General features: G+C 44.3%; 1 pseudogene; it reads right to left on the reverse strand.

Annotated features, from left to right (window-relative positions):
- Positions 1-1,435: 1,435 nt before the first annotated feature.
- LOC103738919 lies at positions 1,436-7,962 on the reverse strand (annotated as a pseudogene).
- Between the last annotated feature and the right edge of the window lie 3,188 nt (positions 7,963-11,150).

The raw sequence follows: 11,150 nt of genomic DNA on the forward strand, positions 1-11,150 counted from the left end.
GGAAATCAGTGTGAGATTTCTCAAAAAACTAATACTAGACCTCCCACATGATACCACTCTTGGGCATGTACCCAAATGATTCTGTATTGTATTACAGAAATACCTGTCCGTTCATGTTCACAAGAGCAAGGAAATGGAAGCAATCTGTTTGTCTAACTGATGAATGGATGAATGGATAATGAAAATATGGTATATTTACACAATGAAATATTACTCATCCATTATGAATAATACCAAAACTATGACATTTGAAGGTAAATGGATGAAACTGAAAATAACCATCCTAAGTGAGTAGGGGGTTAGCAAGGAAACTTCTGGAGCACTTTTAAAAGGCAGAAGGACAGCCTCAGGGATTCAGAGACAGGAATCTTTTCTGTTACTTATTGATCTCTTTCCACTTCCCGGACACAATGACTATCCAAACTTGTTCACCGACGTGCTATGCTCAGGCAAGTGTGGGCTTCACAATGTCTGAAGAATCCCTGAGAAGAAGAGCAAACTTCAGAAGATGAAGAGGCCTGCCTGGACCCGCTGGCCAACCGCCTTCCTCCTAAGCCAAATTGAACGGCCCATGAACATGCTCCGTTCTGCTTAGCACAAAAGTGGACCAGTCATCATTCGGGAAAAAATATATGAGATTTCATATACGATGATAATGGATGGAGATTTTTTTTTCAGTTGTTGGCATCTTCAGCGGCTGATACCAGAGAGTTCAAGTCTGAAAGCTTATGAGGGTCAAGTTCATTTGCTGAAAGCTAATCTCTAATGTTATGATATTAAGAGCTGGGACCCTTGGAAGGTCCAGAGCACCATTGTTTACACATTCCATTCAGAGAAGACACAAGGTGTAATCTTTGAGCAAAAGAACTAGTCTAGTCACATGGCTAATATGCCAGCAACTTAGCCCTAGACTTCTCAGTCTACAAAATGGTACATATATTTCTGTTCTTTATCAGTTACCCAGCTTATGAATTTGGGAATTATTAAGAAATGTGGGTCTTGCTGTATCATTCAGGTTGGCCTGGAACTCCTGGTCTCATGTAATCCTCCTGCCTCAGCCTCCAAATAGCTGGAGCCACAGATATACATCACAGAGTCAGGCTTGCACTTTGTGAACTTTTTGGAACAGCTTGAACTTAGGGAGACAATAGGACTCTGAGTCAGGAATGCAGGCCCAAAGGAGTGTAGAAGATGGGGGGGGTACTTTGGGGCTGACATATCAGTACTGTTACAGAAATATCTATTCAGTGCGTCTAACAAAACATGGCTCAGCAAGATAAACAGAGGCATGCAGAGGATGTGTCATACATATTAGAGAAACAGGGAAATGTAAAGGTTAGGAATGTTTATGTGAATGTTAGAATCAACACAGGCACCTCAATGGACTTTGATGCCATTAGCCCTCGAGCTCACACACCTTTCCCGACACAGGGCACTACAGTTCTGTGTGCTTGTCCTGAGCTCTCTTTAGCTCCTGGATTTTCTGGGGCAAGGTCTTGGTCCAAAATTGCGGCCTTCTAGACTTCAGGTGATGGCCCACAGTGGGATGGATTTCCAGCTGCAGGTACTGCTCATCCTGGTCCAACACAGGCCAGTAGGGTAGGCAGTCGCTGTTGGGGTTCCTGTGAATATGCCCCCACAGGGAAAGGTGATGGTCAGCATGATCCAAGATATGTTCCCCTTTTGCGGGGCAGGACATGGACGAGCAGGCCGGGGAGTTGAGGGGATTGATGGGAGAAGTGTTGCGTATATGGAAACAAGAGTCATCTGCTAGTGTCTGCTCCTTGTAGAGAGCAAGGTTACCTGGCTGTTCTGTACCTCCCTCTCAGAAACAATATCTAAAGCCCAGCACACAGCATTATGGGATTATGGGCCATCTGCCAAGTCACTGGTAAGATGACCAGCAATTAATACCTACAAAGTATCTGTCTAAGTGTGTCCTAGGGTGGGAAAAATTCTATCATGTGACGAAGGACTCATTTTTGCAATTAAAAAAAGCCCTTGATGGGAGCCCTGAGGAGTGTGAGGGACAGCATGCTCTCACCCATGTCATGCAAAGTTGACCCAGTACTTCATCATTCTCCTGTTCATCACCTCCTCCTCCTCAGTGAAGTCAACTGTAGACATGAGGTAGACAGAAGTCCAGATTCTAGCCACCCTGTGCAGGTGCCCACTCATGTGCCACAATTACCATGTCAACTGTATCCATACTTATCTCTCTCCCTTAGCATCCAGGATTCAAGACCCAGCCAAGTCTCTAATTTAATTCCCACAAATGTATTTCTCCTCCAGTGTGACCTCATTCCCTCTAGCTCGGGCTAGAATGGGAAGGATCCAAGTCCTAACACTGGTATAGCTTTTTGAGCTGTGAGTTTATAAACACTTGATAATGTGTTTTCCTAGAACTTCAGTTTTCTCACTGGACTGAGAGCTCAGAAATCCCTCAGGTACCCATCTGGAGCTCCACTCAAGTCATGCAAAACAAGAAAGAGTCACGTTTGATGCCCATGAAGAAGGGTCCAAAGACAAAGGCAACCTCCTCACCATGGTCAGCCTTCACATGGGATGGCCTGGAACTCTTGAGGAAGTTGCACCGATGCAGGAAATTATAGAAGTAGTCAGGGGCATGGGAACCTGGGAATGCATGTAGTAATGTACTTATCCCTCATCCAAAGCTATCCTACCATGCATTTGGTGACATCATACTTTGATACAAAGTTATCTGGAATCATGAGAGTTAATTGAGGAGTTCCAGGTTGGAGCACCGACTGTGAGAAAAACCTTGGGTAAACAGTGGCCCTAGAATTCCTGGCTGAGTAGTTTTTGGCAAATCAACAGAGTATCAGTAACTTGTTTCCTCACCTGTACCTGGATAAGATGTCACTCTCTTATACTATACCCAAGAATTTACTGAGATTATGTATGTACTCACGCTGCAAATGTGCCACTTGAAGTGCAGGGATCACGAACGTGAAGTCTGCCATCATCTCTTTGAACTGTAGTTGGAGGGCCTGGGGGTCCTCAGTGTCCCCCATGTACTCTTCTCTTAGCAGATCACCATAATCAGGAGGCAACCTCTATACCAGGGGGAGCAGAAAGAATGAGGTTAGTTAGGCTCTTGGATAGATAAGCAACAGCCTTGGGCCTAAGATGACATAGTAAATAAAGGGAAATGTTAAAGCACTAGAATGACACCATGCAGAAACATACACATACACCAACCTTTATTTCTGGGGATGCTGTCTGAGAAGGGTGCATGGGGAGCCTCTATATCAGGACACAACCCAAGGAATCTCACCATCTGTGCTGCTGTGCTCTTCAGAACAGCCTGAATGTTCTTTCTGGTTGTTTTCTTTATGTCATGAGTAGTGTCCACAACCTGGGAGGCAGAGAACAGTCTTCAGCACGGGGTGGGATGGACCTGGGTCCTAGAATCTCCACCATTTACCATATGATCCCTAGATTCCCAGGTGATCAGAACTGTGCCTCACCATGGGGAGAATCCAACCATGTTCATCATTGTTGACAATGATGATGCTGGGGACAGGGCGAAAGTCCACAGATGTCAACAGCTCCTGGGGGTGCCTAGGTAGGAACTCTCCATCCACCACACCGGGAATTGTCTTAGGGTCTATTAGAGGCCGGTGCTGAAGGTCAATCACACACATATGTGGCCACTGCGTTACTCCACCATTTTCCTACTTCCGTATTGGTCTCAGCATGTGTCCATCCCTCCGATCCATCCCTACACCCAACAAAGATATCCTACACCTAGATTTGTCGCTCTTGCTTATTTTTCATTCAGGACTAAAGGACATTAAGTCATGGAGAAGAGGTAAGTGGTTCAGAGAAGTTAAGGACTGGCTCTCCCAAATTTTGTTGTCCTGGTTATCCCAACCACACAATTTTCTAAACCTTATTAATAGCCAGAATCTCCTCTTCACTGCTGCCTCTCAGGCAATGCACCACAGCCTCTGAATTCACAGCCTCACATCTGGATAGTTTGACCACTGTCTGTAAATGGATCAGGGAAAGGGTGGCTCATTTTCCATCAAGGAATAAGTGTTTTCCCAATTCCAACTGGATGCCATGTCCCCTAAGTAACATACAGTGCGCTGTATGTGGACTAGAGTGTTATGAAATTATATTCATTTTCCTGTTGTTCAGAGGTGACAGCCAGGATAGGGACCATTCTACCTGCATAATGTAGAAAAAATCTTCCTTTGTATGTGTGTGTTCATGTATGAATATTGGAATGTGTGTGTGTGTGTGTGTGTGTGTGTGTGATTGTTTGCATTGAAGTTCAGAGTACAACCTTGTTTATCTGTGCTTATTTTCTAATTTTTTGAAGACAGATTGTCTTGCGTTTTCCCACTGCCCACCACACTCTACTTGGACTGGGGCCTTCTAAGGGTTCTCCTGTGTCTGCTTCTTTGTTTTCATCACTGAACAGAGTACCAAAGTACCAGGAGTGGGGCTGAGGCTGCTGAGTCAGGGCTGGGGTGGTAGAGAGCACTTACGCTGTAGACCTCTTCAAAGGTATTAGAGATAAGATCAAGTAGCAGGGCCACCCCACTCTCCATGATGGCACTGTGGACGAGTCCTTGGAACATGGGGGACACAACAAGAGTAGACACACTTGCGCCACCTGCTGACTCTCCAAAAATGGTGACCTGGTCAGGTTGCCTCCAAAGTGGGCAATATTCTGCTGGACCCAGCGTAGGGCAGCCACTTGGTCCAGGTAGCCCCAGTTGCCTCTGGTAAGCTGGTTTCCAGTGCTGAGACATGACAACGACAGAGATCATAGGCTGCCCTGGTTCTGCTAAGCCCCTATCACCCAGCAAAGCCCAGCTCAATGAAGAAGCCAGGACACCCAGGCGATACTGAATAATGATCACCACCATGTCCTCAGTGGCTGCCAGTAGGGATCCATCAAACACGGAAGCTGTACCCATAACCAATACACCTCCATGGATCCCTACCATCACCTGAGGAAAACAAGATGGATACCCGGAGGCTTCTAGATAGTTCAAGCTCTAGCTGGACTGCCTAATAGACTATCAACTGCTTTAACACTGTGCAGCTATAAATATGCATAAAATTTCTTAGTGTGGTAGGATCTGGGCCATAGACGTGAAACTCCAGTGACCCAATCAGCATGTTTCTCTCCTCTATCCCCACTGTAAATCTCGGCTTGGATTAATGGTTCTGAGAATAGAGCAATGACACCATAGCTCTCTGGATCCTCACTGTGGAACAATAAGAGGAGTCTTTATGAGTATCTCTCCTGATTATTATGAAAAGGATCATGAGATCTCATTGCTGGAACAGATAATTCATACCTAGAAATTTAGGTCACCTCACTGTTCAGCCTTGAGCACCTGAGTTGTTGTATAGGGTTCAAGTTGATGGTGAGTCCCGGTTTGACCGGCGTCTCTGACTTCTCAGATCTCCAGACTCTGTGACCCATACCCAGGTTTCAGCTGCTCATCATAGCTGAGAAGACCTTCTTGAACCTAATAGAGTAAGGCCATTTATCAGGGTCTACCTTACAGAGGGGCTCAGGTTGGTTTTGTCCCTTCTAATCATCTTGCTGAAGAAATGCCCTTTCAACTGATCATAGCTTGGTACTCACAGGCAGGTTAGAGTCCTCATGAGCATGGGCTGGTGTGTAGATATTGAGATATAGGCAGTCCTCAGACATGGAGGTGGGAGGCATGATCAGGTTCTCTTCTTCAGACCATCTATGTTCATCATATCAGAATTCTGTAGGTACCTGGTGACCACGGGAGACAGTTACTCCAGGAGATGTGTGGTGACCAAAATCAGGCACGAGTCTGGATTTGCTCTCAGCCACCTTCAGCTGCTGATCTCTGTGATGCTATACCAGATCCTTCTCTGCAGTTCCTTCCCACAAAGGTAAAGGACACACAGGCTCTGTGGAAGGTAGGATAGAGCCAGACTTCCATCCAGCACCACTTGTATGTGGGCCTGGATATTACTCTTCCTGAGACTGGGCTATGGAGACTTCTGGGAGTGTCTTTGGAAATGATTGGCTGCATGAGGTGACATTCACCACTTCTCCTTGTTCTCCTTAGCACCAGAGGTGATGGTTAGTTGTGATTGCTGACTTACACAGTTTTAGAATCTCCTGGGAGGAGAGTCTCAATGAGGGATTATCTAGACCAGATTGGCTGTGGGCATGCTTGTGGGGGATTATCTTAATTACTTTAACTGAGGTGGGATAACCTGCCCTTTGTGGGTGGCACTATTACCTAGGAATGAGCTTCTGAACTGTTTAGGAGTAGAGAAGGCAAGCTGAGCATGACCAGGCATCCACACATTCTTTGCTTTCTGTTCTGACTATGGGTGTGACATGCCCAGCTCCTTAAACTTTTGCTGCTCTGTCTCCCCCCAGGATGAAATATAACCTAGAAATGTTACCTGTAATACAGCCTTTCACCCCTCAGTTGCTTTTGTCAGTATCAGAAAATGAAAGTAAGATATGTGGTTATTGGGGTGCTGTGCAGACATAGGTACTATAGGAATGAATGGATAATACTTTCCCATAGGGTAGTGGGACATCATCCCTTGCTCAGGCTCTTAGGAACCCTCCTTCTACAGTCTCCATATGGACACACATACACTTGTTCTTTGGTCACTGGCACATGGCCTTATTGGTTGTGACAGTGGCTGTGGAGGGTGGTATTGCCAGTGGCTCACCACTGCCCTGCCCCCAGGGACCTACAGTGTGTGGTAATGAACTCAGGGGTTCCTGCTGCTTAACAGGTCACACTGACTCCTGTGCAGAGACGCCTCCCATAATGGCAGAGGTACTTGCCTAGTCTGAATTCAGAGACAATTTTGTTTTTGCTCCTTTCTGTACTAGCTAGAGCTAACTCCTTATGAATGCTAAGCTCTGACCCAGGAGCTGGGTGAGGTTGCTACTCTAAATTTAGCGCATGCATCAGAAAAATTCATGGGAAACTCTCCCCGACACAATGAAAACTGCTGTGGGACTGAGACGGAGGAAGACATTTGGTCTAGAGCTTTTTACCTGTTTACTCCATTCTCTTGGGCTCCAGCACTTACATGGCTGGTTCTGATGTTCCTTCTCTCACACTACTTCATGGTTCAGGGGTCTCAGGGGTGCAAACTGCAGCGGTCCTACACGTGGCTTGACAAAGGGAATTCCCAGGAATCTCTGGACCCCCACTTGATCCTTCACATGGAAGAGGCTGCCTCTCCCCTGCCATGAGTGTGTGGTCCTGATGGGACTGCCTGAGTCCTGTCCTGTGTGTGGAGAGATGCCATCAGTCTTTGTTCATTTTGATCAGGTAGCACCACACTAAATAAGTTCTCGTCTCATTGTCACCAGAGTGCACAGTGGGAAGGGGAATCCCAGTTCAGGTATAGAATGGCAGGCAGTGGTTTTTGTACCTCCCAGCCTGAAACCTTACCCAGGGAACTTTTAAAGGGTGACAGGGCAATTCTCTGGACAAAGAGGTGACACACTGTGACAGCATGAAGGTATTATTGTTATCATCTAAAGTTCACTAGCAGTTAATGCCACACACACACAAAAGGAAATGTCCCTCTTGCCCTTCTTTCGCCAGATGTACAGTTTCAGCTGTTCACAGAGCTCCTCACACTGGACTGGTTCCTCTGTTTGAAGTAATCTTAAATGTGGACGACCTTCTGTGTGCTATTGTTTCTGTCTTGTGATATTTGATGTGGGTATCGGGAGGCACACATTTCCCTTTCATCTGGAATCTCCACCACATCCTCCATCCTTGGTGCCTTCCCTCCCACCATCTCAGTCTCTGAGTCTTCAGAATTTTGCAGTTCTGATACCTTTGGCTTTCCAGTGCACCCCTAGGGGGTCTTACCCTGCACATGGAGGAGAAGCAAGAGCCCAGAGACCACAGCATTCAGCCAGCCAGAAAGTCTGTCCAGTGGCATCCTCGGCTCTTAGTCCTGAGTCTGTGCTCCTACACGGACATCTCCTTTCATAGAGAGTGAATGCAATGGATGGGCCTGCTCAGGTGCGAATTTGAAGCAAGTGAAGTTGGTAGGGTAACTTGGTGGGGTGGCACAAAATTTTTCTAGCCAGAGTACTGCCTGGTAGGCAATGGCCAGCAGGTGGAGCAAAGCCACCTGGGTTCTTTCTCCTCTTCTTTCGCTTCTACAATTCTTCTGGGATATCAGGAACCCTGTCCTCATACCTAGAGCCAACATGCAGGTGATTACATGTCTCATATTTTTATGTACATTTATTAAATTATGCTGGAAAATGTAAATCTAAGTACATACATATCATTTGACCATAAAGCTTTTCAAAAATAATACAACTACTGAAAATCTAAAAACCCCTTTGATGAATTGTCCTGGGCATTGGTAAAACTGAAAACCACACAGAGTCGAGTTTGCAGCAGGAGTTCAGTAAAGTCTTGAGACTCCAGTAGTAACAGGCATCAGCCCTTCTGCACCCAGAGAAAGGACTCTTCCCTCTGTTCAGCTCCTCAGCCCAGGCAGAAGGATGTCTTTATCTCTCTTCTGTCCTCTGCTGTTCAGAGTGGGCAATGCAAGAATCATCTCTAATATCTGTGGTTGATCTTCAATTCAGTGGATGAAACTTGGAAAAACTGGTACGCAGGAGGGCAAGTGGGTGATAAGTATGGGGCCGGGAAGTATCGGGGATTAGAGAATGCATTCAGCCTCTAAATGATGGACAGAAAATGCGTTGGGTGCACATGGGGGGCAGACAGAGCACATTTATAATGTTTGTGCAAGATAAGAGTTTTTAATGGAAAAATCAAAAAAAGTTTAGGGACAACAACAAGGTAAGTGTGAAAATTAATAACATGGAAGACAAAGAGGAATAGTGACATCATAAGGAGCTTTCAGGCTTCATGGGGGCTGTGGATGGCAGCTGGACCCCTTCCACACACGGGCAGGTGTTCAGGGAGACAAATCCTAAGAATCGCTTCTCTTGTAAATTTCTATACCTTCTGATACTGCATCCTATAGTTAAAGGAATTCACAGATATCCTGGGCATGCAAATATAAGACTCCCAGTGTTACGAATCCTTGGGAAGAAAAGAAACCTCTAAACACACACACATGCACAACATGCATACACACACACACACACACACACACACACGCACTTTGATACACTCAGGCTTGAGAGTCTTTGGATATACACTGACTTATTAAAAAGTTTGCCTCTCACCTTTTGGGAAGGAAATAGATGAGTGAGTGGATTGTCTTAGATGTCAAACGTAGGTGATATCGAAGTTGCAGCATATGTTGCAACTGAATATCCATAGTCATCATATTAAGAGTTCGAGATGAGAATGGGCGTCAGAGCCTCCTCACTCTTCAGGATACCATGGGAGAATACTTGGGACCTGTGTCACAAGGAGATGAACCATTCCTTCTCCATGATAGTATAGACAGAGCTCTAATATCCCAAATTATATTCAGGTTGTAAACTTCAGCTCTACACAGCAGTTAATTGGTTGCCAGAGAGCAGGGCTAAGGACAATGCTTAATATAAAGAGGACTGATGGGATTGTTTTGTGGGACAGAAACATTCTCATACTTGAAATGGGATGTTTACATGTCTCTTTAATACAAAATTTCCAAACTATACAGATAAATCGGTGAATTTGATTGCATACAAAAGACGTAGAAGAAAGCTCTTCAATCTGAGTTCTCAGTTTTATTCCATTGATCAATGTGTCTGTTTTTATGCCAGTGCCATGCTGTTTCGTGTTACTATAGCTCTGTGTTATAATTTGAAATGAGTGATAGTGATACTTTCAGCGTTTTTTTTTTTATTGTTCAGGATTTTCTGACTGCCCTGGGTTTTTTGTGCTTCCATATGAAATTTGAAATTCTTTTCCCCCCCAATTCCTGTGAAGAATTGTATTGCAGTTTTAATGGGATTGCATTGAATTTGTAGATTTGCTTTTGTCAGGATGTCCAAATTCACAATATTAATCCTAGCAATCCAGGAGCATGAAAGGTCTTTCCATCTTCTATTATCATCTGACATTTCTTTAATTTTTTATTAAATAAGTCCTCACTTCCTTGGTTAAATTTCTTTTAAAATATTTTATATTTTGGGTATCTATTTTAAATTCAGTTTCTCTAACGTCTTTCTCCATATTTGTTGTTGAGATATAAGAAAGCTACTGATTTTAGTGTTAACTTTATGTCCTGCTACTTTGCTAAATATGCTTATCAACTCTAGGATTTTTTAAAAAGCAAAAAGGTACACATTTGACAAAAGAGAGCATTTTCAACAAACGATGCTATTCAAACTGGATAGCTACATGTGAAACCATGAAACTAGATCCATATATCTCACCCTGCACAAATCTCAACTCCAAATGGATCAAGGTCCTCAATATAAGACCTTGAATCTGATCAAGAGAAAACAGGGAATATACTGAACTTGTAGGCGTAAGGAAGGACTTTATCAACAGGCCCCCAATAGTATAGCTATTCAGACCAACAATTGACAAATGGAACCTTGTGAAACTGAGAAACTTCTGTACTTTAAAGGACATCATCATTGGAAGAGGCAACCTACAGATAGGAAAAAAATCTTTACCAGCTATATCTCTGCAAGAGAAAACAGGGAATATACTGAACTTGTAGGCGTAAGGAAGGACTTTATCAACAGGCCCCCAATAGTATAGCTATTCAGACCAACAATTGACAAATGGAACCTTGTGAAACTGAGAAACTTCTGTACTTTAAAGGACATCATCATTGGAAGAGGCAACCTACAGATAGGAAAAAAATCTTTACCAGCTATATCTCTGACAGAGGGTCAGTATTCAGTATCTGCAAAGAACCCCCAAAACTGAAGACTCATAAAACAAACAACTCAATTAAAAATTAGGACAAGGTCCTAATTTCCATTTGATCATGCATATCCTCCCCTATTTTTTAATTTTATGTGTATGAGTGTATTGCCTGCATGTATGTGAGTGCACCCATGTTGTGTAATGCCACGGAAGTCAGAGAGGGGTTTGGATTGCCTTGGAACTGGAGTTAAGTACGGTTTGTAGCCACCATGTGTTTGCTGGGAATCGAACTCGGGTCCTCTGCAAGAGCAGTCAGTGCTCTTAACC

The sequence above is a fragment of the Nannospalax galili genome, unplaced genomic scaffold, assembly GCF_000622305.1.
Source record: "Nannospalax galili isolate Female #2095 unplaced genomic scaffold, S.galili_v1.0 scaffold799, whole genome shotgun sequence".
In the NCBI taxonomy this organism is placed as follows: domain Eukaryota; kingdom Metazoa; phylum Chordata; class Mammalia; order Rodentia; family Spalacidae; genus Nannospalax; species Nannospalax galili.